This window comes from Epinephelus moara, chromosome 24, assembly GCF_006386435.1.
Source record: "Epinephelus moara isolate mb chromosome 24, YSFRI_EMoa_1.0, whole genome shotgun sequence".
NCBI lineage: Eukaryota > Metazoa > Chordata > Actinopteri > Perciformes > Serranidae > Epinephelus > Epinephelus moara.
The window spans coordinates 37,508,729-37,536,498 of record NC_065529.1 but is presented as its reverse complement, the minus strand read 5'-3'; the positions used below and the strand labels follow the sequence as shown (position 1 = coordinate 37,536,498).

General features: G+C 42.6%; 1 protein-coding gene across 1 annotated transcript in view; it reads right to left on the bottom strand.

Moving 5' to 3' along the window:
- Nucleotides 1-15,937, bottom strand: part of tafa3a (TAFA chemokine like family member 3a) — a 172,698-nt gene extending 156,761 nt beyond the window's left edge. The window contains exon 1 of the mRNA XM_050039395.1: nt 15,380-15,937. The gene's annotated coding sequence lies outside the window, so the exon portion shown is untranslated. The remainder of the gene's footprint in view (nt 1-15,379) is intronic.
- Between the last annotated feature and the right edge of the window lie 11,833 nt (nt 15,938-27,770).

The window sequence follows — 27,770 nt, the reverse complement described above, 5'->3', positions numbered from 1 at the left end:
TTTGAAAGTTAAGGTGGAGATAGTCCAAGTAGGGTGGGTGAGAGTGGAGGTGGATGGGTCCAACAACAACAGGAGTTTGACCTAGGAGACCCATGCTCGCTTAAACTAAAAGTCAACACTGAGTTATTTTGTCACGTCAGTTGTTAGTCACGTGAGTTGACTGACATGACAACCAACCCAGTCTCACTCCGAAGTCGTCGAAATCTGGTACTTGCATGATACGTACCCGGTTGCCGTTATTGTTTAACGGCGCCACGCAGTGGGGGGGGGGGCCCAACGGGAAGTCCAAGCAGGGTGGGTGAGAGGGGTGGTGAATGGGTGCAACAATCACCAACGTTCTCCATGGGAGGCTGATGTTCGCTTCCTGTAAGACTGTAAAGCCAAACCCTGTTCTTTTTTCCAAAATCTAACAATGTGCCTTTGTTGTTGGAGGAAAAATAACATCAATCCGCAGTGTTGTACCAACATAGTATGTGTATTTTGATAGAGGACTGTATGCAAACTGTACATTTCGTTCATTTTGAAAACAGACAAAGTATGTAAGAAGCTGAAGTTGACACGGCGTCCCAGAACGTCAACAACCAATGCACCCAGGGTATCTTCCACATCCTCTTTCAACATGGAAAGTCCATGACCAAACGTCAATATGTGACAAGAACAGAGTCAGGATGGGTTGGACAAATGTCAGCCATGATCTATTCTGAAACTCAACTAAGCAGCTCTGTTGCCTAAACCTACCCACCAACCCCTTCTGCATCAAGATACAATGCAAAAGACTGCCCAGTCAGCACCTGCCCACTTGTCAAAATGACAAGTACAGATGAAATCACATTACATTGAAGCCAGAAAATGACAATTAGTCACATCGAGTCCAAAATCAGTCCTCGTACAGAGGAGTAAGTGAAGTCCCAACAAGTAAGAAGACAACCAGTAATTTTTCATTCACAAAAAACATAAACAAATGAATGGGCATCTCATTCTCATAAGGCATCCTCTATACATTTACAAGCTGGAAGTAGTGGCCACAGTGATTGTTAATAAATAATTTACTAATGCTCTATAAAGCAGTTATAAATTATTACAAGAAAGAACTTTGGTGTTACCAGGTTGTGAAAAACTCTGTCTTGCTGGTATTTATCTTCCTCAACATTTGTTTTGTTTCTTGTGCTCATCAGGGACACCTCTATCAATGACTTAATGTTGATTAAATGCTGGTTTAAAAAGTGAGATACCCGTGAGCATTTATTGATTTAGGGTGTTTTTATATAAGGTATGATTGATTCGTGCCGTGCCTGGGCAAAATCACACCCCCTCTCCACTCCCCAGCTGCTCAGTTTTCATATTAGTAATGTTGTTTTGTACCCGAGTACACCTGCATTGTCATCTACCAGACATTTGTTAATGTTTTGGCAATGGTACGAAGATCCCAAGCCACAAAATCCACTACTATGGTTTATATTTTGAGGATAATGTCAAGAACAACCCACCCATGGCTGCGCAGGTCAGAAGATGAGATCAGCGTGTGTTGTGCGCAAATGCAGATTTCGAAGGCAACCCTGATAAAGGCTTAGCAACTCTACTCGCCGACTGCTTCTCACTTTAAATGGCAGCCCACTTATGTGCACATGAACTATACTCGAGACCACCTTTTCTAGTGGATCAGCTACAGATCAAAGAACCTGATTCCAGGTATGGTGTTCACACTAATCAAACAAAGTGGACTTTGTGGCTGTGTGAAGTTGGATCCAGGCCCTGGGTTCCTGATGTGAAAGCCTCTTTACTTAAATTTATAGCTGCAGATTGAACGACTTATCAGAAAGTGTTAGAGTAATGACCCTTTATTAATGACTTCCCAACATAACTAACTGCAGGTTTGAGTGTCATGAGGATAATGGGTTTCTCGCTTTCTAATGAGCCATCAAATCTGCTGTTATAAATGTTGGCAAGTCTTTTATAAATGGCTTTTGGTCCAGATGCTCTTCAGCCCCCAGAAGGTAAGTAGTCAAACAGTTCCTCTGACAAACTAAAGAGCAGCTACAAAGAAAAAGACAGTGTCATTAGGGGTAAAGATAATCACAAGCAACAGAGATTTTTCACAACCTGGCAACCAAAAAGATTTTTAAATATTTTTTGGCCTTTTTATTCGATAAATTATAGTAGATAGGGTATAACATGTAACAAACTGCAATTGTTTTATAAACTTAAACCATGAGGCTACCTGTTATTAATGGCTTATACTGATTAGTACTAAGCTATATGACATGGCTCTTCTGACGTGAAATTAACTTGTGAATGTTTATGAATCTCTTCTTTTATTGATATTTCAAAATTAATATTGCCTCTTATTTTTTGCTGACATTTCTTTACAGTCATTTAGTATGTTTTGGTACTCATGTCACTTCTTGCCTTAAGTTAAAGCACAGATACAAAAAAGTGTGTAAGCCAACGTTAGTGTTGTAGTCAAGACCGCACCAACCGAGACCAAGACATTACCGAGACCAGAGAGTACCGAGTACCGAGAGAAGACCAAGACATTTAGAGGTCGAGACCGAGACAAGACCAAGACCATATATATCAAAGGAAAATCATAAAAAACATCAAAATGTGAGGTTTTTTTTATTTAAGTTTGCTTTTAAATAAATATAACAACAAAAACAATATCTGCTCTGTCGTTGCAGAGCACAATGAAACAAATCAGTTCACACAGCCTCTCCTCCTGTCGTCTCCATCCTCTGTGTGCAGGGGGCGTGTCAGTCACTCACACTGACACCGGGCAGGTAGCAGCTGCAGCTGGGGAAAATCTTTATGCTACCAATGATTTTAAGTTATTAGCTGTTTTTGAGATGGTCTCTTTCACTCTTATCAGTAAAGCACGGACAAAAAGCATCAGTGGTGGTCTCGACCGGTCTCGTTCAAAAAACCCGAGTCCGCCCAGTCCGAGACCAAGACAAGACCGAGTAAAAATGCCCTCGATTCCGAGACGAGACCAACACCCTCAAAAAATGGTCTCGAGACCGATCTCGAGTACTACAACACTAGCCAACGTGCTACAAACAGTAATTAAAACAGGTAAAATATCTCTTTCCACAATAAGCATCAGTGAGCTGCCAACATGTTTTTTTGTTTGTAAAACACAACAAAATATCAGCAAAACAAGCCTGTTTTGGAAATATTAGAGATGCTGTTTATGAATTGAGCCTGAAGAAATCCTTCACAGTAACTGTGGTGGAAATGTGACACAACCTGAATGCAACACAGCCACATCCAGGGATAGAAAGTGGTACCAGATCTAACCGTGGATGGAAACAGAGAACCGGTTTCAGTTGGGAACAAATTGTCCAACCCATCTGAATCGTATGCCTCCGAGCTTAAAAGTTCCTTTTATCAATGCCAGCATGTTTTTCTGAAAGTTCTGCATTGCAAAACAATGACCATAAACTGCTGGAAATGTGCAACAAGAAGGAGTCATGATGATGGAGAGGAAGAAATGGTCCAAAGTGTGACTTAACAATAATAATAATAATGATAATAAACTTTATCTATAAAATAGACATAACAGACAAAGCAGACAAGGCAATTAAATATGAAAGGACATTTAAAAACAATTTGAAATATGGATTAACTGATTATACAATTTTCATTTAAAAGTGTCGGAAATTTCAAAAAGTATTTCTTCTTGTGTCGCTTTTAGGCCTCCTGACGTTAACAATTAGAGCCTATAATTCCCAACAGGCATAGACTCACCAACAGACATTGATTAACCCAATGTCTTCTCAAGAGTTAACCTCACTGCGGGTGTTGTCTGTGCCGAGTACGGCCCACAGCTGCCCCAGAATCTACGACCACCCAGCTGTGGCACTGTGCATCAAATAGAACTCACCACAGTCTTTCTCTATCCAATCCACCACCCACTAATCATAGCAAAACCATGAATATTAAAATCATGAGATGAAATAAATCATAAAAAGTCATAACATCATAGAACTGTATAACTATAAATCAAAAAATCAAGTAGGATTTTAAAAGAGTTGCAGTGGCATGACATGTAAAAAGAAAGAGTTTCAGACCTGTATGAGGAAAGTCAAGGTTAAAGGTTTTTAGCTCTCTTTTTCTAGCTCCCCTGATATCTATAGGTAGTGTGTTCCATAGCTGTGGGGCGTAATTGACAAAGGCTGCATCCCTGATCGTCTTCTGGCTGTTGCTGGGAACCTCCAAGTAACCAGCAGCAGATGAACACAGTGTTCTTGGAGGCAAATACTTAATAAGGGAGTTAGCATCTTTCACCTTTCTTCTTGCATGAAGATGAGAGTGGAAACACCAAAAATATGCTGTAACATCCTTCTACACATCGATAAAGAATCAGACCGACGAGCAGACTTGATAATGGCATTGGTACCAATAAAATCTTATCAATGCCTATCCCTAGATCTAACACACTCTTCTAAAATCTGAGGACTTTCTTTATTTACCTGCACACAGCTGGGACACGCTGCAGCTGAATGGCTGCCAGGATTTTCAACAATCTCACTCATTCGATCAGAGTCTGGAAAAGTAGCCGACTCCGGCCTTTGAAATTGTAGCTGTTGCTCCTGTTTCTTTTCAGCTGCTCTCCTTTCTTTGAACAACCTCCCTTTATTTGTGTCACTTTATTTTCAGTGAGAGAAACATTTTATTTTTCACTCACGGTTTGTAAAAAAAACCCCTTTGCTCCAGTGATGAATCCACTGTTGAAATCAGCTCCCTAAATGACTGTTAGATCTAAAACACTCTGGTTTTTCCTCAAATAACTGTTGTATGTGTATAACTTAATAAAACACATGTAAAGTATAACCAATTTGAGTATATTGTTAATTAAATTTTACAAAGGCATAGTGTGTGACACTGCAGCAGCTGATATTTGTCCCAGCCAGTTGTCAGCAGGACACAGTGAGTAAACAAAGCCCTACTGATTGGCAGCCGTTCCACTCTACAGAATCCAGCAAAGACTGCTCAAATTGGATGCAAAAACAGCACACTTCGATTTCAATTTCTCCTCCCAGATGGGAGCACAACGCACATTGCTTGTGATTCATCTCCAGTACCTGAAACTGGGTAGGAAAGAATGATCAAATTGACACAGTCCCAAAAAGGCTACACGCATGCTGGGTGCTCTGGGCTCACACTGGTTTCTGAGACTGGCAGGCGACCAACAAGATGAGATAAGAGGTGGTATCAGGCTCCTTGGATGTGGGCGGCTTCCTCTGAGCTACCAGTGCATCACTGCTTCGCCTCTCTCTTTCATTTTCTCCTTAATTCTCACCCTCTCTCACGCCGAAGTCCAAAGCCCAAGAGAAATTAGTCACCCCGCGCGCAGCGGAGAGGGAGTTGTTGTTTGTGTGTGTGTTTGATCGTGCGAGTGTGTGTCTGAAGGGAAGAAAGAGTGCAAGCGAGACGAGAGAGAGCAGGGAGGGAGAGAGAACAAAATTGTTTTCCATCCCAAGGCTTATAATTCCGCCTTATATCTGAAAATTGATGCTGGTCTGAAAAAAGTACATCAATCTAAGCATCAGAAATGTGCTGCAGTAACAGGAAAAGCCTCGCTGTGCTGTACAGATACAGAAGTGGCCACAAGAGGAAGAACCGAAAATGATAAGGGAATCTACAAGAGCCTCTGAGCTTAGGAAATGTTCACACAGACTCACAGAGGGTTTGAGCCAGAGCGCTGCACTGTGAAAATGACCCCTGTAAAACACGAAACCACCCGTCACTACAACTGGTGCATTTCCTGATATCTTCTTGTCTGTACATTGTGGTTTGTCAAGATACATCTTCCTAGAAGACACTTACAATACACCCCAGAACATTCAAGTGTAAAACACATTTGAACACGTCCGAATGACACCTGTGTACGTTCCCTTACGTGCAGCCCACAGAAGAATAATCACAGTTCAGCCAAAAAACAAACAAAATGAAACTGTTGGCTGTTACTGAGTAAACGTACTACAAATGCAGTGTCTGTATGTTCCGCCAAAGATGTTTTTAGGGAGTGAAATGCTTCATAAGTTACCAAGGATTGTTTGTTTTTCCTGTAAACAACGACACAACAGAGCGATAAATCTGTCTGTCAATAATAATCTACCTGCGCACATCATTTTCCAGCCACAGATACCAGTGGGACGCTGACCAACAGCTAATGTTAACAGACAGAAAACAATAGTCCGAATCCCTCAACCATACTCTTGGTTGTTCTCATAACCTTAATCTGGATCTCCAGATTAACCTTAGGTAATGGAACATTAGTTCAGCAGTCAAAGAAGAGACTGAGTCAACACGACCACTATACATGAAATCCATCCATCCATTATCTGAAACCACCTATCCTTAGAGGGTCACAAGGGGTTGGAACCAATCCAAGCTGACATTGGGTGAGATGCCCTGTTTACAAGTGATAGTAACATGCATCTGATCACAAGTGGACAGCTTCTCAGATCTCACTCTCATGCTCTACATGCAAATAAGCACATACATCATTTCTGTTTCCATCTTCCTTGAAATGTTCTCACAAAATCGCCCAGTTGCACAACCCGGTCTCTTTCTCCAAAGTCGTCGAAATCCGGCACTTGGACAGTGGCTTCCAGTGTCAGACAGCGACGAAAAAAGCCATCCATTACCATCCGCATGAAAGGTGGCCGGTTGCTGTTGTAGTTTAATGGCGGCTGGGGGGAAAACATGGCGGGACAAGAACAAAAGTTAAGGTGGCGAAAGTCCGAGTAGTGTGGGTGGGAGGGGTGTTGAATGGGTCCAACACACACCGACTTTCACCTGGGAGAATAGTGTTCACGTCCTGTAAGATTATAAAGCCAAACTCTGTTCTTTTTTCCTAAACCCAACCATGTGTTTGCTGTTGAAGGGAAAAAAAGTCAATTTATGGTGTTGTACCAACGTAGTGCATTTATTTGTATTTTGAAAGAAGACATGTAACAGGCAGAACTTGACATGGCGTCCCAAGAACGTCAACAACCACCACACCCAGGGCACCATGCACATCATGTCTGGACGTGGAAAGTTCTTGACCAAACATCGATATGTGACGAGGTCGGAGTGAGAATGTGTTGGGTTATAACATGAATCTTCAAGTTTCTGTTGTGTTGACTCTTCAGTCCAGATGGAAATCAGCCTGCATGTTTTGCATTTCATCCACAAGAATCCATTTTGCCTGTTGTGGCATTTTCTTGTTTTGACTTAAAAAAACAGTGTTTGGGCACAAATTAGTACATACTTCTGCCTATGCAGAGGACATCAGGTGAGTAGGCGGTCCTTTAATGTGGCCCAAGACACATGAGCGTACACAGTGTTGAAAGAATGTGACCATATGTGGCCCAGACCACCTCTGAATGTGGTCTACATGATCGGATCTCAAGACCCATTGATCACACATTTGGTGCATTTACACCTGTACTTAGAGCTGTCCACTTATGATCCGATCAGCCAGGATGCATGGTAATATAGAGTGTAAACAGGGTCATAGAAACAGACAATCACTCTTGCAGGCATTTTAAATTCAACAATTCACCTGCATGCCTTTGGATTGTGGGAGAAAGCCGGAGAACGCAGGGAAAAGCCATGCCAACACAGGGAGAACATGCAAACATCACACGGAAGGGTTCCTGCCAGCCAGTGGGACTGAACCCAGAGCTCTTTGCTGTGAGGCGACAGTGCTAACCACTGCATTATATATGGTATAAAGTCTGATACTTCAATATCTTCAGCTGTCACTGTTGTTTTGTAACTATCACCAAAAGTGGGAAAATGACACGGCAGTCATCACTAAACTAGGGCGACTGTGGCTCACTAATTGGAAGACTGGCAGTTTGACCCTCAGCTCCACCAGTCCATATGTTAAAGTATCCAAATTCAGAAAATCTTGACCACTGTAAGTGCGTGTGAATGTTTCACTGAGCAGCTGGTGGCACCTTCTGTTTTAGCCTCGGCTACCAGTGTATCAAAGTGTGTGTGAGTGGGTGAATGTGACATGCAGTGTTAAAGGAAGACTAGAAAGGCACTGAACAAGTCCATTAACTAAATCATGAGCATGAGCTGGTCTAGTTTTCAGGACACAGATGAATTTTGAAGTTGACTTCAGGGAAATGATAAAAGGAAAGTACTTCCTCGCCCTATTTTTCATTCATATTTTAATTATTTTTTTGTTTTGTGTGATCAAAATCAGAACTTGTTACATGTCTAGTTTTATTTTTATTTTTTTTACTATTTTAATATTGATGAGAAAAATTATCAATGGATCCATTTGACCACCAGACTGCTCAAAAATGTTCAAGGTACAACTATAGTTACAGAGATTACAAGAATACATTTGAAGCCTGTACATCCCTCTCACACACACACACACACACACACACACACACACACACACACACAATGAGCTTCATCAGCTCCTCACATCGAAATGTGACTGATAAATCAAACTGCAAAAGAATAATTAAAAGTGAAATGTTCTGTATGTATTTATAGTGCGAGTACATTGTGCACATAGCTGACTGATAGAGGAGGCGTGTTTGAACGGATGAAAGAGGAGCATGAACTGAAGCTAGCCTTGAGCTAATTCTATCATGGTGGAGAGATAACACGAGTACCCAGATTTCTGCTTCTCATTCTCATCATGTACATCAGATCAAGGCTCAGACACTGGCTTCTGCACAATACATTTAATGACATGGGCACGTTTCTTTTGAAGATAGGGGCCTGCTTTGAAGAGGAGTCCTCAGCTGGGATCTGATGATGGAGAAACCTGACCCGCCTCCGCGTTGGGTCACAAAATCCAACCCACCTCCTTTTGTTTGCGTGATGAGAGGCAGAAGGGCAGAGGAAGGGCTCGTCAAATCAAGTAAACAAACCACAGGAGGAAATAATCCAACTTTCAATCACAAAAAAAAAATGCCTGAATGTAAAGCGAATGGAAAGACCTTTGACATTAATTGTCAATTTCATTGAGTCCAATTGGTTTAATTATAATCACAACAGAATTGCCATTCTCCTGCTCTTTCAACAAAGGAATAACAAGCGTAGAAAATAACAGGCTCATTTTTAAACCCCTGTAATTGCAATTTTCTACCCAAATTGCAGTCTAATGATTACAGGCATGAGGTGGAGCTTGACAACAACACCAGAAAAGAGTAGGAGAGAAAAAAACATATTGCTGAGGACCCTCAGGCACCACAACAGAGAGCAAGAGGGAGAGAGAAATCTGCCAACAAGAAAACGAGAGCTTCTTCCTTCCAATAGGAACCAGGGTTTTAAAGTGGGCTTCACGAAATCTGCAAATCCCAGACCTTTCCACTGGGCCAATGGTTAAGGGCTTGGAGAATTGAGTTTCTTGCTGCTGTGCCCGAGAAGGAGTTGATGGGAATTCAGCGCAGTGGCACAATATTGAGAGTGAAAGCTGCCAAATACTGACTACCTCAAGGAAAAGGAACAGAGCGATGGATTGAAGGAGGAGAGAGGGAGAGATAGATAGAAATGGAGGAGTTGGTAGAAAAGCCTGATGCCCGACAAAGCTGAAAACCACCTCCATGGAAGAGTGGATTCCTAAGCTCTGCTGAGACTCTTCTCCACTCAAACCTCATTGTCCTCAGTGTCCGAGCACTTGAAGAGTCAGCTGGAGAAAGTCCCAGGCAGAGTCACGTGACTCCTCCAACACTGTACACAGAGCATGTTCACCAAGACTTGGGCTCAGAAAATCTGAGTTTTCTTGCACGAGTCAGCCCTACACCAAAAGTAATCTGGGAATTCAGGTGGATACCTTTCAGGAAGATAAAAGGATCCTTTTGTAAACCATCATGTTGTGAATCTAAACCTGAGTACACTTACACAAGGGCTGTGTACATCAGTGCTTCCCAATCTGGGGATCAAGGGCACAGGGGGGGTCAAAAGATAAATATTCAGGGTTTAAAGATGGTCAACAAGGGGCGTCTGTGTCTTAGTGGTAGAGCAGGTGCCCCATGTACAAGGCTGTTGCCGCAGCGGCCCGGGTTCGACTCCAGCCTGTGGCCCTTTGCTGCATGTCTCTCCCTCTCTCCCCCTTTTACACGTCACTATCCTATCAATTAAAGGCAAAAAATGCCCATAAAAATATCAAAAAAAAAAAAAGGTGGTCAACAAGATAGGAAATGTCAACACTCTCATTACCTAAACAGCAAAATAGTTACATATTATATGACCGTCCCCAAAGCGATATACATTACTGTCCTGATGGTCTCAGTTTTAAACACGTCCTTAATGTTAAGAAACAGTCGCCATTACACTGTAAGACTTCGTGGTTAGGTGTTCAAAAAACATCATGGTTTGGCGGCAAATCAGCACTGTTGTTACTAACATAATGCCACATATGTCATGGCACATATGTCACTATCATAGCATGCTACACATACTAGCATACTAGGCTACGTTATTCCTAAAAGAAATCAACTTTGACTTCAGCCACAAACACCATTCTCCTGGGTGAAAGTCCTATGCTTGTTTGACCCATCCACCATCCACAAGAGTTCTTCCATCTTTATACAACACTGCACCAACTCTGTTGCTTTATACGCTACATCACCTAACCTCCCTCTCTGTTCCCACAATAATCACTACTGCCACTAAAAACTATCACTACATTTATTACAATAAACGTAAGTATGGGTCGTAATAGGTAGAAAAAGGCAGAGCAGAGCATTTCAGATGATCCCTCGTCCCCACGGCAATACGACTGAATCCAGTCACACACACACACAAATTTTCACAACTGGACTGGACTGTGAAATGGACAATTTTATTTTAATTTAATCTCCACTGATGCACTTATTTTAATGTATTTTAGTTTGTTTTATTTATTTTTTTATCTATATATTTTTTGTCTTTTATGAGCTGCTGGACAGCTGAATTTCCCTTTAGGATAAATAAAGTTATATCTATTCTGTTCTGTTCTATTCTATTCTATTCTAATAAGCTGCTTGCACAGTTGACCTATGTGGCCGTTTTTCAGGGAGAGCAGCCTGGAAAATTTAAAGAGACATATTTTTGACCTGAAAACTGGTTATTTTTATCTTCTGGATTAAAAAAACACATCAAACATGGCGCCATGGCTGCTAAATTCAAACTGCAGATGCTCTTATGAACTTTCTCAACACCATAATCTTCAGCTTCCACCAACTATTAAAACTGCACATAAAATTTGAAGGACTGTGATCATCCCAGTTGCAAGAGTAAATGTTGGGAGTGTGTGGTCCTGCAAACCAGGGATATGTAACATTGGTAAGTCATTATGTGGCAGATAGGATAAAATTTTACATTTCAGCAATGCTGTGGTTCACATGTGGCTATGTTTAGGCACAAAAACCACTTGGTCATGGTTAGAAAAAGATCATGCTTTGGTTTAAAATACCCATTTTTGGTGGCAAAATCATGACTGGAAATGCCACAGATGTCTCGCTACAAACAAACACAGTTTTGCTGTTTGTTGGTCTCGAACAGCACTCTGCAGCTTGGCAGCCGTCTCACCTAGGTGTCAGGTGTAAAGGTGTACGTCAGGACACTGTGACATCACCCAACAGTGATGCCGGTGCAACGGGCTCACAACTGCTAACCAGACGGCAACGCTGCTCCTCAGTCTGGTTTCAAGTTACTCTTTAACTTCTCACCTTGACGTTTTTACATAAAAAGGCTTCGACTATTCTCTCAAATAACCAGACTTTCTTATTAAAGCAGTTCCTCGTCTTTTATACTGATGATTACACTGAGAGAATTTCATGTCAATCATTATAATTTCACTCCAACTGTCCATCACCTCACACTGTGAAAAATAAATGGGATTATTAATTCTGGAAACCAGGGAAGCCCGAAATACCTCCTTCTGCTTCGACCTCAATAGAATATGATTTAGCACAGAAATCCTTGAAACAAAAACACCTTGAAAATGCAGGAATTTAAGCAAAAAGCTGAGTCCACTATCGGTGCGATGCCTTTAAATGCATGACGTGAGCTGTTTACTCGAGTTAGGACAACAGTGTCACATGAACTTTACATGACGGAGCCCTGTAGGATCAGTTTGTGCTCATCATGCACGCTGAGCAAACAAGGAACTGATATAATACAATGACATCACAACATACACACACACAAGCGCCTGCACACACATGCATTATCTGCCCACACAAATCTTCACATAAACACTGAGGAAAACACACTTTTACAACACTGTTGCACTTGACGCACGCACACACACACACACACACACACACACACACACACACACACTTTCTCCCTCTTTCACAAACACTCTCACACACAAACACACACAACCAAACATACACACAGCAAATCAGCATGAATAAATAAGAGGTGGAGTTGTGCTTCAGAGCCTAATCTCTGAGGAAAAAACAGCTTGCCGCATCGGCAAGGATCAGCCCGGGCAAGTTTGGGACACTGCTGGCTTCCAGGAAACCAATTTGTTTGTTTATTGTCTTGGTGTTTTGTCGGCGGTTACAGTTCATTGCAGCCAGCCCATCTTGGGCATGCTCCTTTAAATGGCATCTATAAAACATGATATGTGCTCTCCCCATGTCCTCCTCCTCCTCCTCCTCCTCCGCCTCCTCCCTCCTCTGTACATGACGAAGCTGCACACAAGCGTAACAATGCTGCATTTCGTTCGCCATGGTGGGGCTTTGAATTTCCCTTTAAACACCCAATAGATTCACCCCAGCAGCTCGAGCTGGCGCTTTGAGAGGTGGAACAAACTGTGCTTTCTAAACACATTAGCCTATGAACACCGCTGAGCAGTGAATCTCGGGGTGCTGAAATCGGGTGTAATCATGTAGATAGATGGCTGACTTTTTATTGTTCCACTATGCCAAATCTGCAAGGCTGGTGGTGAATACAGAGTTCCTGAAATGATGCAATACCCAGGATTTTATGGTTAACTCGTGGTGCTGCAGCGCTATGTTCTCTGTGACAAGACACTGGGCTGTCACATGTATATGTATCCTGCATATATATTTGGCATGCCCGCACTATAGGAAATGCAGTAATGTCAGTCTGACATGGAGACATCTGGAGGCGCTCTAGTCTCAACAGGCAATCTTAATAGCACAACCACCACAGGACTCTGAATACATATATAAGCAGAACGCAAAAACCAAAATGTATTGTTTTGTCTCATGCCTGCAAACACAAGCCAGACTCTCATATTATGCCCTATTGATCTGACAGAGTGCGCAGGAAGCTGGCGGAGAACACAAATACTGCCTGGGGTGGCTCCTTAAAACTAGAGACAAGCCTCTTATCCATGGTGTTCTCTTCTTCTGGAAATCACCTGGTGGCTCATGCATATCAAGTACCACTCTCACCAAGCCTCCGTCTGCACTCTGCCTTCTTCAGGCTCTGATGTTTGTTGCAATATCTGTGGGACGGCGCCTTTCAAAAGAAAATGCAAACTAATCTGCCTGCAATCTGGTTATTTTCGCAGGGATGCAGTGCCGCCACCAACACAGCACGAAGCACGAGCAACCATTTTTTTGTTTTTAACACTTGTTTGGGAATACGCATGCCACGGTGCAACATGGCGAGGTTATTGTGGCAGGATGTTTACAGGTGCAGACACAAGTTTATTCTAAAAGCCTTTAGCTCCAGAGCAAATTCCCATTTTTTTCCCCCCACAACAACAGTCACTGCAGAGCGCACAAATCTTCTCCAAGTTTCCAGTGTTACTATCAAATACGGTGGAACTGTCACAGGGATCCCATCTCCAGTAATCCCAGGGTGGCCTTTGCTCTGCCTGTCAGCAATACCAACCAATAACACAGCACAATAAAACCCTCCAGAACAACAGTGGGCCGCAGGCAGCTTCAAGGGCTACTGACGGCGATCTATAAAACAATATAATGGGTTGCCTGTCAGTGAGTGTGAAAGGGAAGATCTACGCCTCCTTTGACTCTCTGAGGGGACTTCAATTAATCACAGCAGAATTGTATCACCCCGCATTAGCAGTGTAAGGTTATTACTATCCCCGTATTCCGCAGGATGAAATGCGATGATGGCACTAATTGAGGGGAAGAAAGAGGGGAGTGAAAAAAAAACAGCTGACCATACAATGCTTGTCAAGGGGATGAAGGGCAGATAAAAGAACGGGGTGAACAAGGAGATGAGGGGAAAAAAAGATGAGAGGAAGTGGGAGAGTGAAGAAGGGAGGGGTTGTAGAAAGAGAAATATTCACAGTGGTGTGTGAGCACAATCATAAATATCTACAGTTTGTGTGCAGAGCAGCTGACAGCAAACACAAAAGCCAGTTTTCATTAGGGACCCCACTCGTGTCTTCACCACATAATCCAACAAGATAACAGCATTGTACTTTTTCTTAAGTCACAAACAAGCTGCTTAAAGCTGGAAGCTGGAGCTGCCTCTCTTCTTTTTTTTGCTTTGTTTGTTTGGCTTCTTATTTTGGAGTTGAAGGGAATCACACTGATGGAGGACACGGCCCACGCTGTGAAGTCTGCTCCAGGTCCCGATTCAGAGCAGCAATTTGACTTGGCTGGGGAGCTTTACTGTGGGGAGCCATGTTTATATTTTAGGGGGTTACCTTTACCAATGTGAAGAGGATGGAAAGGCTTGGATGTAGAAATATTGTGCAGTGTTTTTTGGGGGGGAGGAAATTAAAAAATGAAACATCAGATTGGATGTAATCTACTGCATCAGATAGATAGATAGATAGATAGATAGAGTCCATCTGTAATTTTCACAAGATTATCAGCAATAAATCCTGCAAAAGATTTTAGATTCTTCCTCTCTGAAGCCATGAGATCAGATAATAACTTGTCTGCATGCTCATGAGACCACACACACACTCACACACTAATTTACCTTTCATATACCCTACATGTTTCTGCAAAAATCAAACAAATACACACAAAAATGAAGTTTCTTTTAGTCTTTGTGCACCCAAAATGAGTGGGCAGACTCTTCTTTTGGAAGAACTTGATTTTTATCTAATTCAAGCAGCCAGTTGGTTTCATGATGCTGCACAAATCTGATATTCCCTGACTGTAGACAGCATGAAGCTGAACATTCCCCCCAGCCTGCAGCTGCACCTGCACGCCACCTTAAAGTCATTAGTTTCCAGTAGCTCTCCGGTGTCTCAGAACTTAATAACTATTAATCATAGTGGAGGCAATCAATGGTGTAATCGACTGTTTCTTCTCATGTTTGGCTGATTGGCTATTTTGCAGCGACACGTGCACTGATGCGTTAAGGAAACGCACAGGATAAATTGTTTGAATTTAATTTCTTAATGTTGCAAAATCAACAAAATATGCATTTTATTTTCAGACATCATGAGGGGAAGTCAGCCTACCTGTCGTTGTGCTGTCAGTTAATCCCCAGAAACGTCCCTTTCATTTATTCTCCATTGTCAACCACAAAAACCAGAGACCTCTTCTTCACAGAAATGCCATTTCCTTGTCGCTTCAAGACGCCCTCCACAACACATCACCTAAAAACACTGCTCTGTTGTCAAAGCTTCTCCGGACGCACAATCCCTGAGTGAAACAAGTCTGGATTTGGGGGCTGCTGGCTACTTGCAGGCGGTGGACTTGAAAGTCTATAAAAGTTGCTGGTCCTCCGGCTCTGACTCCAAACTTCCCCTCCGCCACCAGAGCGCCTCAGCAGCTGGACAACACGGCGCACCGTCACTCATAGTTTCTGCACACAAGCATCATTTTTCTTTTTTCTTTTTTTTAAACAATCCTCCCTCCACAGTCTGGGTGCAGTTGTAGTTTTTTGGCAACGTCTTCGTGCAGTTCGAGAAATGGATTTGAGGTGTCCGAGGGATGAGAGAGAGCAGCCGGATTCCTGTCAGTGTGTGTGGAGGGCTGCTGCAGCTGCTGCTCCTGGTGCTGCCGCTGCTGCGCTGGTGTTTTAGCGCCACCCAGTGGAGGTGTGAGGTGTGTGGACAGGAAGGAGTGCAGACGTTTATCTCACCCAGCTGAAGATGATGATAACCGGATGATTGTGCCCTCTTGTAGACAGCAGCACGCTCTCTGTAGCAGCGAAGTAAATGTCCTTTAATTTTATTACAAATGGCGTCAGTGCGTAATCTTCAGCATTATCTGTGGCTTTTTCGGGTTGATTAATACATTTAATGGGATTTTTATCCATTTGCAGCTCCGATACCACGGAAAATGTATTGCAAACAAACCACAGATGACTGTTTATGATGTGATCTGGTTTATATAAAGTAAAATATAAAAAGATTATGAAAAGAATAAGGGACTGTATGAAAATTATTTGGGTCTAGGCGTGGTAAATTGCTAACCACTGCCTTATATTTAGCAAGGAACCCTCTATACCTCACCCAGCCCTTGTGTATGGAGTTCGCATGTCCTTGTGTCAGAGTGGGTTTTCTCCAGGTACTCCAGCTTCCTCCCACAGTCCAAAGACATGCAGGTTAATTGGTGACTCTAAATTGGCCGTAGGTGTGAATGTGAGTGTGAATGGTTGTCTGTCTCTATGTGTCAGCCCTGTGATAGTCTGGTGACCTGTCCAGGGTGTACCTATCTATCTATCTATCTATCTATCTATCTACTTTTTTAAAGCACCTCCCCAGGATTATTAATATTTTTTAATAGTTTCTTTGGATCCACTCCTTTACCGCTCTTCCCAGAGTATCTCCAAATTATATATTTATGACAAACATCACAAATTGGTGAAAATACAGCCAGTCTTTACTTTTAAATGGAGAGCTGCTTAATTAGTATGTATCGCAGCCTCTAAATGAGTCAATTGGGAACAAGCGACAGCTCTGTGCTGAAGGGATTGTGCACCACGTTATTTTCATCCCTACCTTGCATCATCAGCATGTGGAAAAACACACGCTAAAGACGCTTTCCCACTGCTCAAAAAACCCGCTAACATCGGGCTTTTAAATGTAATGGCAAAGGTTACAATCGTCAAATGACACTGCAGCAGTCCCAGGTATTTATCTGCTCCGGCTCCGATCGGCATTGATGGAAACACAGCACCCGGGCGAAAGGGCGAAATACTGTCCGTCTCCACCCATCAATCCAAATTTGTTGAGTTGAACTTTGAGTTTGGGAGAGAGACTGAATAAGTAAGAGATATATAAAAAGAAGTAACCACTGCAGAGTTTTCACAGGCCTCCATGCTGCTTTCTCCTGTTTAGTAACCTGTTTTCCAGCCGGTCTGCGACATCAGACATGACACACCAAAAATAAAAAAGAAACCACACATACAGAAAGGCATGCTCATCTGCTGCATAGCCATGCACGCAGCTCTGATCTACTTGCAATGAGAAAGAAGTCTGTCACCTATTTTTAGTGGGTTTTCCATATACTAATTTTGGTGTAAAAGGGATGTAACATGGGCATAGATTTCAGGGGGACAAAGGGGACACATCCCCCTCAATATAAATGTGAAAATTAGCAGTAGTGGCTTTTATTTTGACAAAATTAAAGACATTACCACCATGAGTTGATGAAAAAAAGTAAAAAATTGATGCATAAAAATCCACCAGAGAGCAAGAAAATAAAGGTTTGACACCTGAGTGAGGACCCCAAACCTCCTGTTTCATAAGTGTCTCCCACAATGTTGAGCCAAAACCTACGCCCTTGCACACTAAAACCAACCTCTGATGTAATTATTTTATCTTGATTGTGTAACTTAGCTCTCACGAATATAAAATGTGAAAGAAAATAAAGATATGTGGTGAGGAAAAAAAGGGTTAGGGTTAGAATTTCTTGCAAAAAAAGTTAGGCTTCCCTCCCATCAGCAAAAATAAAAACAGCAAAACTGATTTCCCTCGTTCTTTTCCCTAATAATTTGTGGACAGTCCCTTACTCAGAAGAACTGGCGTGTTATGACATGCATTAGGCTCCTGACTACTCACCAAGGTTATCATAATACATCTGTTTGTCTCTGACATTCAACTTCCGCTCTCCTCAAACATTACCGCCCGGTCTACAAAGGCTCCCCCCCCCCTTAGTAATTGCATTATCATCTCTCCATTTCTCAAGCAGCCTCTTTCGTCTGGCCCTCCGAAAGGCAGGAATGGGTGGAATAATCAATACCAACCTTTGAGATAGCCTGTGGAGATGCGAGGCAAGCATTTGGGTTTGGATTTGATTGATTTTGGACACCCTCAGAGAGTGTTATCATCATAAAGCCTAAGCCATCTACCTCACAGACATCTCCGCAAACACACACAGGACACACACATATGCGAGCGGAATCAAAGGGCAGAATACTCAAATCCCCGGGGACTGAATACAAAAAATGTCAGGCTATTATCATTGACCAGGCTGAGCTATAAAATTCAAAGCAGATATGTAGACCAGAGCCGGGCCTCACATCACTTCATAACTGCCTATGAATAGAGGAGCTGTTATTTTGATTCTATTTACGCCATTTATTATACGATTCCCAAAGTCATCAAGTGTCTTTGCTTCTCCCTCTCTGTCACACACACTCACACATATACACACACACTGAGAGAGGAGATGACCTCATTAATCTTTAGTGCATTGTGTAGCCCTATCCTGTCATACCCCTGACACTGTGGTTTGTGACACAGCTCCGCTCATTAAATCATATGACAGGATGAGGTCAGCCGTGAGGTAAGGTGTCTCAAGCTGTGTGAGAGCAGATAAAGCCGGCAGTATTAGCTTCTGTGAGAGAGTTCGACAACAAATGTATGTGGCAGCTGAGGTGAGTCATGAGGTAATCCCGGTTGTTGAGCATTTGGCATCAAAATCTAGTGGGAAAAAAAACTCTTTGGTTTTGTCTCTTTGAGGTCACACTGCAAGGGAAGTGAGGAACACACACACTGAGGCGTCAATTGATCTGGCATCTCGCAGAGGAAACCACACTTTGGTCTTGATAGTGTAGGTGGCACCTTGCATAACACTCATCATCCCATGCTTGTCATCCTGTGATTACTTTCACTTCACACACAGAGGAACAACAGTTGTGGAGGGCTACGTGGCATCGACACTGATTGTGGTGGTTCAGGCTTAAAATAACAGCACCCTGCAGGGAGCAGTGCGAGCCCTCTGCCTGAACTCTCACTCGCCTTCACCGCGGAAGTGTGTTTGAAGACAGTGGGACGTCTACCAGAAAATTGCAAGAGGAAAAATAGGAGGCATAATGGCCTCAGGAATGGAGCTGGCCATCAATAATGCAGAGGAAGCAGCAGTTAATGCCTCCCTTAATTCAACAGGTCTGCAGACACCGGGACAGTTATTCTTCCTCAGCTGCAGATGCTCGGTGAGAGGCAGCTACATCAGGCTTTATGGCTTTGTGTGCGGTTGCACTGCCAGGTCTATCCCCCGACCTCAATCCCGATTGCAGAGCCATTAATGGGTTTTCATCAGGAGCCCGACCCTAATGGAGTTTCCAACTTCACCAACTCACTCTGATACCAGTGGGGAGCTGTAGCCACGGAGAATAATGCCCACACAAAGTCAGAATATATGAACTCAATTTAGTCTCAACAGTGAGGGTGCCAACAGCTTTAATAAACAAAAATAGAGCACAATCAAAACAGACAATGTTACACTGCAAAAATTACCATATAGAACGTATATTGTTCTTACAGGTCGTACATTCAAGTTTAACACAAGAGAATAAATCTGCCATCAAGATGAGAAAAATGTACTTTCATCAACAATGTTTTTGTCGCCTATTGTATAAGCGAATCCTCAAAACATAGGAAAATAGATTGGGTCAAATGAAATTACAAACTATGTGTTTCAAACTGATTTAAAGAAACAAAAGAAAGTCAAACAACTCAGATGAAAAGTGTTTATTTTCAGCAGTGATGGATGAATATTTAGATCTTTAAGAACAGTACCAACCCAAGTCCTGCGTTCAAAGTCCCACTTAAGTAAAAGTACAGTTGCATTATCAACTAAATATCAGAAATAAAAGTCTCTCGTTCTGCAGAAAAACAGCGACATTATTAGATTTAACACTGATGCATCAATGCATAAGGAGCATTTTACTGTTTAAGTTAGTTTTAACTACTTTATATAAATGTAGGTTATTTAGTCCAGTAGTTCTCAACCTAGAGGTCATCCTAGAACGCTGTGAGGGTCCAAAGGACAGAGGGATGATGTATGCTGTAAAGCCCTCTGAGGCAAATTGTTATTTGTGATAATGGGCTTTATAAATAAAATTGAACTGAATTCTTCAGAACTGAAGAGGCCTCTTGGATGAGAGGTGAAATGTCTTCAAGAAACTCAAGCAAGTCCAGTTGCCGACAAGATAGCACTTACAGTAGGATTACCATGACCTGGAAGACTGAGAATCTTCACCCACAACCTTGAGGTCAAGTGCCCTTAAAAGGATCACAATATAAATGTGAGAGGTCATTAGATGATTAATAGGATGAAGAAAAAAAGTGTTATTACACAAATTTGTATTAATATTTTGAATATATAATATGATATTAGTGAAATATTGGACAGTTTTACCTCTGTTGGATGAAAATTGTTGGAATAGTGTAGAGGGGTTGTAAGGGATACTTATCCATAGACATTATATTACAGACAATAGATGCCCCCAGTTTGGAGAGGCAGGCTGGAGTTTGACATGGGAGCTCGGCAATACACTGCTGTGGAGGGGGTCAGCAACCAAACCTATTTCAAACACCAAAAAGTCCCACCTTAAAAAAATGTACATGAATTTAAGTGTATGTTGTATTGAGAGTATTTTCACTGCTTTACCAAATTGTCAGACAATGATTTCCAATGGGAAGATTAAGCCATCATATTGCTCTCTTCAAAGCCAGACTCCATTGAGAAAAGCAGTAATTTAACATAGCTGAACACAAAAGCTGCTGGTCTACTACTGCCTCAAAGAAGTTACTTTGTTTGTGTTATTGTGGGACTTTTGCATTTTAAAGGGTTAGATCTGATACATCAAACTCTCACAATAACACAAACTAGCTAACTGATCGAGGCAGTGGTAGACGAGCAGCTCCTGTGTTCAGTGAGCTAAAATTGCTAGTTTTCTCAATGGAGTCTGGTGGCTTTGACGAGAGCATAGATGGGGAACTGAAGCCGTTAACAGCTTCCCTGTCAGAACGAGCAGTCTGATGGAAAGGTAGAGCTGTGAAAATACTCTCAACATAGCTTAAACTACTACGGATTTTTTTCAGATAGTACTTTTTTAAGTGGCTAAAATATGTTTTGTTGCTGCACCAGTCCACAGCAGTATATTGCTTCGCTTTCATGTTAAACTCCAGCCAAACATTGGCCTGCGTACCGATTGACATCTACTGTATTTGATATATTGTCTATCGGTACATACTCTATACAACCCCACTTCAGTTTTTTTTCTTCAAGGTTCGGGTTATGCTGGACAAGAACTTGTTTGCACAACATGAAATCTGAGGTATTTTTATTTTTTCTGAACAGTCGAGACAGAGATAATAGTGGACCTCCTCAGACAGTCTCTCCTGGAGGTCATTCATAGAACTGGTGGACTCTGGATGCTACTTTGGCAGATCAAATATGATCAAGTGCCCTCTACAGTGTCCCTGTGTACAAGGATGTATTATTATATGTCCTCTGTGGTGGAGAAAACGCAATGAAGTGCCATAAAAGTTGGCCACCATTTTAGAAAACTTTCTAAATCTTCTCCATTTAAAGGTTCTGGGACACTGTGGGGGTGAGACTCAACAATCAACCAGAGTTACAAACAACACTTTTAACGTTCCCTTTGAAAAAAAAAAAAAAACATCTTTGAATATTAGCCAGTCCTACATTTTCTATTTTGGGATTTGAATTGATTATCTGCATGTTTTTTAGGGTAATAATCCATTGAAGGTCCCGCAGGTAACTTGAATTGAAATAACTTCTTCTCATATTTGCTGAAACTGTCACTATATCCTGAGAGTAGTGCATGAGATCTCTAAATAAAAAATCAGTTTCCTCTGGCTCCTCATAGTGCTCCTAATGGCATTGGCAAAAATCCACCACACCTGAGCGAAAACAATCAGTCAGAGCCGAGGAGTTTCTAATCTTGATAAACAACCATGCGCAATGAAAAAAAATGCAGAGGAAGACTGATGATGAAAGCCATCAAAGTGGCTTTTCCGAGATGTAGAGAGCTATGGAAACTTGAAAGGGGTCAAAACCGAAGCTGGCCCGAGCTCGGTTTAACTCTTTCATTTTAGTTTGCTTTTCATCATGGGTTTCCTTTGTTTGCTTGTCTTTGCCATGGACCCTGCTGTTGACAAAGGGAGTGATGGGCAGTTTTTTCATTGACTGTGCTTGTTTGTTTCTCAGACAGTGTGTTTGCAAGGCTCCTCCTGAAGCCACTAGCTGAGGATATTGAGCTTTACTGAGTGAGAGCAGCAGAGAGGGGCTGAGCAGCCTGTGCAAGAACAGCGATCGACAGCTGCTCCTGGCTCTGATTGGTTGGTATTAGTGAATTCTTGCTTGGTGCTTGGAGCACTAGGAGGAGGCAGAGGAACATGATATTTCTCACAGATAATCTGTCTCATGTACTACTGACAGGATATAATGACAGCCATATATCAACATGTCATATGTCAAAAAGCTACTTTCATAAAAGTTCACCCTGAAGTTTTGTCCATGGATAAATAACTAATATTATTCTGCTTTTTGTCCAGAATGTATTTGTTGAGTTTAATGTGGTCAAGCATTCCCAAAACTTCAGTGTGGCCTCCATCAGCAGCTGCTGACAGGTTAAAACTCCTCTGCAGCTCTGACACATTTCAGCTGAGATATGAGTCACCTCTTATGTCAGGAAAGTTGATGAAATATTTTAACTCTAACTAAAAGAGGAACCAAATATGTGTCACTCTGATGTTGTTTTGATGACTTGAGGCTCTGATCAGGACTGAGTGTCGATATCACACAGACTGATCCTGGTTCAGTTTGTTAGGTAGATTCAAGACAGGCTTATGAAGGAGCGCTCTGACAGCTGACAGAAGGAAAACATAGACGATCAAGTGAGGGATTGAACCCACAACCTCCGGACTGTAATGGGGCGTTCACACCAAATGCGAATTCGCATATTCGCGCGTCGAGATTACATACAAAGTCAATGCAAAGACGAAGAATTTCGCGTCCAACGCCTCATCGCTCGAGTTGAAAATATTAAACTTTTGAGGCGAATTCGCATGACGCTGTGCCGCAAAAGCCAATCAGCATTGAGATTCTCCCGACGTCACCGGCGTGTGTCAACAACGTCCAGTTGTTGACACAACAATAAACTGCTACTCACCGGAGATAGATGGACAGACGCTCCGCAGCTGAAATGAAGCGCCTGTCATTGGTGTCCTGCCGGGAGATCCTGGCGCCAACCCTCGCCAACAGGTCCTCAAACTGGGCCCCAGTCAGCCTGAAGTACCGCTGAAATCGGCTATCATCCAGACGGAGTTCCTGGAGGAGGTGGTGAAACTCGCCGAGCTGGATGCGCTTCTGCAGGATAGGGTGAACCCAAAAACGGCGGCGTTTGGCCCTCCGACGCATTTAGGACTTTCAGAGCAGGTACAAAGCAGCGATGGTGGTTATCTCAGCCGTGGTCGTCAGTGACGTCTTGACACCCTGACGTCCAGTTGTTGATGCCGAGATGGAGGAGAAACTGGTGTGCGGCTACCCGGAGCTATATGATACTACGTGTCTACTCTACAGAGACTGCAACAAAAAGGAGCAGGCTTGGGTGAAAGTCGCCGAGGAGACTGGTCTACTTGGTAAGTTATGTAAATATGTGTCCTTAATTAGTTTGCAGAATGGTTGTACTATGAACGTTAGCACTAGCTTAGCTCCAGTTAGCACAGCCGGCTTCCCCGCTACTCGCGCAAATGACGCGATAACACAAATTAACAAAATGGTCAGGCGTCTAAACTCACGCGTTACGGGCGGCGCGTTATTCGCGTTACGAGCAAGTAATTCGCTTCACTCGCACCCGGTGTGAACGCTACTTAAGGGTTTGAGCCACTGGGACACTGTCAAATGAACAGAGTCTAACACAGAGATGAATTTGTTTGTTTGTCAGTGTAAATCTTTTTCACTGTGAGGCTGATGAGGTTGGTGGGTGGTGTTGATTCACCGTGAAGATGTCTGAGTGGTGAAGGACACTGACGGATGACATATAGACATGGGATCGAACCTTGACTCAGACATCCTGAGGTATATCACTCAAGTGTTTGCGTGCTTTCGTTGTCACATATCACAGCAAATCACAAAAGCTGTTCAATCAGGTTTCACATTGATTTCAACTTGCGATTTTCCGAATATCCATCGCTGACAAATGAGGAGGTAACAGAGAACATGTAAGTCCAAGTGAGCCCAGAGAGGGCTAACCAGCCTGACGGACATTTCGTTGTTTTTATTATTAATAATTATCTCTGTTTTAGTCTGCAGGCTGTTCAACTGACACTGCAGGTGATAGAGGAGCTGATCATACGACCTTCACCTGCAGAAACACCTTAAAAGAGCTCTCTTAGATGCCCCTATATGCTAGATAGAATATGATAAAGTCCCTCTCCAGTGGCCCAGAGTGCAAGAATACTTGATAAGGTGCCCTCTGGGGTGCCCTTCCAGTGGAGAAAATGGGATGCTGTGCCACAGGCTGCTACACGTTAGAAAACTTTTTGCGTGCTGGTGAACCACCATATGCAGCTGGTGCCTTTTTAATTTTTTCTCCTGCTCTTCAGACAGCCTGAGTCCACCACTGATTCATAGTCTTGCAATATCATAGTCTGAAGCTATGTGATGATCTGACAGCAGTCAGCTGATGACGCATGCTGGAGTCCCAACCAGACAATGCTGCTGTGTAAGGGGTCACAAGCCATAAGATTGGGAAATGCTGGTTTAATTTGTGTACTTGTGCATGGATACATATACACATTTTCTTAGTCTATCAACTGTCAGGAAAGGCCATTCTGTAAAAGTCAGTTTTCAGATGAGATTTAAAGACGTGAACAGAGTCGGCTGATCTAATGCTCAGCGGGAGGCTGTTCCAGAGCCGAGGAGCAAGAATTGAAAAGGCTCAATCACCCTTTGTCTTTAACCTGGACTCTGGGACATTTAGAGGACCCAGACCAGCAGACCTGAGGGGCTTGTTTGGACGGTTTGAGAAGCTCAGTTATATTCTCCGTGCCAGATCATTGAGAGCCTTGTATGTGATTATAAGCACCTTAAAAAGGATTATAAAAGAGACTGAAAGTCAATGCAGGGAAGCCAAAATAGGTGTGATGTGTGAGGATTGTTTTGCTTTGGTTAAAAGTCTCGCTGCTGAATTATAGCTCAGTTGTTTAGGCAGGTGAACAAGGCATTATGCTAATCAAGGCAGGAGGATATAAGAGCATGTATGACTTTCTTTGTGTTATTGAAGGACAGAAGTGAGCTACATTTGGAGATATTCCTCAGCTGGTAAAAACAAGACTGGACTACATTGTTAACAAGTTGCTCCAGGGTCAAATTACTGTCCAGATCTTTTACACATGATTTTATGTTCAGAATGAGGGGGCTGACGAGTGGCTTTGAGATCTGTTCAGGGCCAAAGATGAGAACTTCTTTCTTTTCAGTCACCTGGAACTAAATTGAGCATGGCGTTGGTTCAGGCAGGACACAATTTTAAGCTCAGCTCACATCCCAGCTACATCAGCTGATCTCAAACAGCCCAGTCAACCGATGGAGCAGCTGATCGACGAAAAGGAGTCAGCTGATGGAGCACATGATTCCTTTCTATGCAACCAATTGGCGAATCTCATTCAGAGCGCCCTATTTAAACTGCTCTGGCCTGCTGACTGTTGCTGCTTCCTCTGATAGCCACTTTGCAACCTGCCTCCACCCCAGCTCCTCCTTTTCATGCTGTGTCTGACTTATCAATGTCATTTCCATATGTCATTGATGCTGCTATGTTCTGTCCCTGGGGGTCTTTGCTGCTGCTCTCCCTGCCTTTGGCTTTCCATGTAGGCGCATGGAAGGGCAGGGAGGTTTGCCTTGCTGCCTATGGCTTTCCGCATTCGCACATGGAAGGGCAGACAGGTGTGCACTTTCTGCCTTATGGCTTTCCACGCAGGCACGTGCAAGGGCAGAGAGGTGTGTTCTCTCCGCCTTATGCTTACCACGTAAGCGTGTGGTAGACGCTTTCTGCGTAGGCCCAAGGAATGGCAGAGGGGCCCCAGAACAGAGCCACATCGCCAAATGTAATACTGTGCCAAATATAATATTGCAAATGGAAATAAAGTTTTCTTTGACAAAAGTGTTCCTGACTGAAGTATCGTTGTGATTTCGTTGCCTTAGAATGAGCCATTTATATCTACATAAGGAGTGGGTCCTCTTCCACGTAGTGCGCCATGTTGTTTCTACAGTAGCCCAGGATGGACAAACCAAACACTGACTCTAGATAGGGCCATTCATGTTTTCATGGTTTTGCATTGGCCTCTGCAGGCTGACAGCACATGAGAGAAGTTTCAGTTGGTTGCAATCTGCAGTCTCACCACTAGATGCCACTAAATCATACACACTAGACCTTTGAGTACAGCACTTGACTAAATATATTCTGTTGCTTTACACCACGTATTGTAAATCCATTGGATTATAGGTGTGGCTTGTAACAATGGCACCCCATTTTTTGCAGCCTGTGAACATGATATGAAAAGCATGCATTATATTTTAATCATCCACAATTCATTCCAGCACTATATATACTTTACTATAACTTACATCTAGTACACTACTCAGCTGCTGCACTAAACTGTGGCCCCTTAACAAGTGTCAGTCAGGTTAGGAATGACAACGTGCAAAGAGCTGCTGGTTGCATGGCAACCAGTGGCACCTTGGGAGTGTCGCAGGAATTCCAATGCTAGTGCTTTCAGCTAAAGTTAGTGATTTCAGTGGACATCACTGCAGTTAAATGTGGAAGTGAGATGGAAAGGATTTTCTGTTTTACATGAACACTTTCCCTTTGCAGCCTTCAGTCATATTCTAGCTCCCTATGTGGGCGCTCAGTCATAAAAACTTTGAGAACACTGCTTTAGATCATTTAAAATTGAGTAACTATTTTTTTTAATTTAAAATGAAAAGATTACACACAGGGTAGGTGTGTGTTTCCCTTAAATTCTACCCGATTCACAACAAAATGTGAGACAAGATGAAATTCTGCACTGTCACAAAATAAAATATGAACTCCAGAGGTGTTCCTTTTCTTTTGTCTTGTTTTCCTCCCCTGATGATCTGCATATCACATGACATGCTGACTTCTCACCAGAGATCTGGTCATCATTTTATAGAAACAAATTCTCCAGTCGCTTCACAGTTTCCCTTGGATTCAGGGGCAGTCTGCCTCGGCAGCCTCTGACAGAGAAGCAGTGGGTCATTCATCAAGAGAGAGATTAAATCTTCATCCACTGCTGCTACTGGATGTTGAGAGCACTTCATCTTTGAGAGGGGAAATAAAAATGTTTTTTATTTCTTTAAACAAAATCCATCCTTTAAGGCAAAGGAAATTATTTCATTTCCTTTTATCACTTGCCAGCATGTGGAGTTGTTGACAGTTCGCTATAAAACAGCTGTTATTTCAAGAAAATGGTGATAAACAGAAAATGTGTTAACATTCCTGCTGAGCCATTGAAATACAATGTGTCTGTTATGCAAGACAGACAAAACTTCCATCTGTGGAAAAGGTCAACAAACATAATGATATGAGCTCCTCTGAAGCATTGAAGCAGTTTTGCGTTCAAATTATGT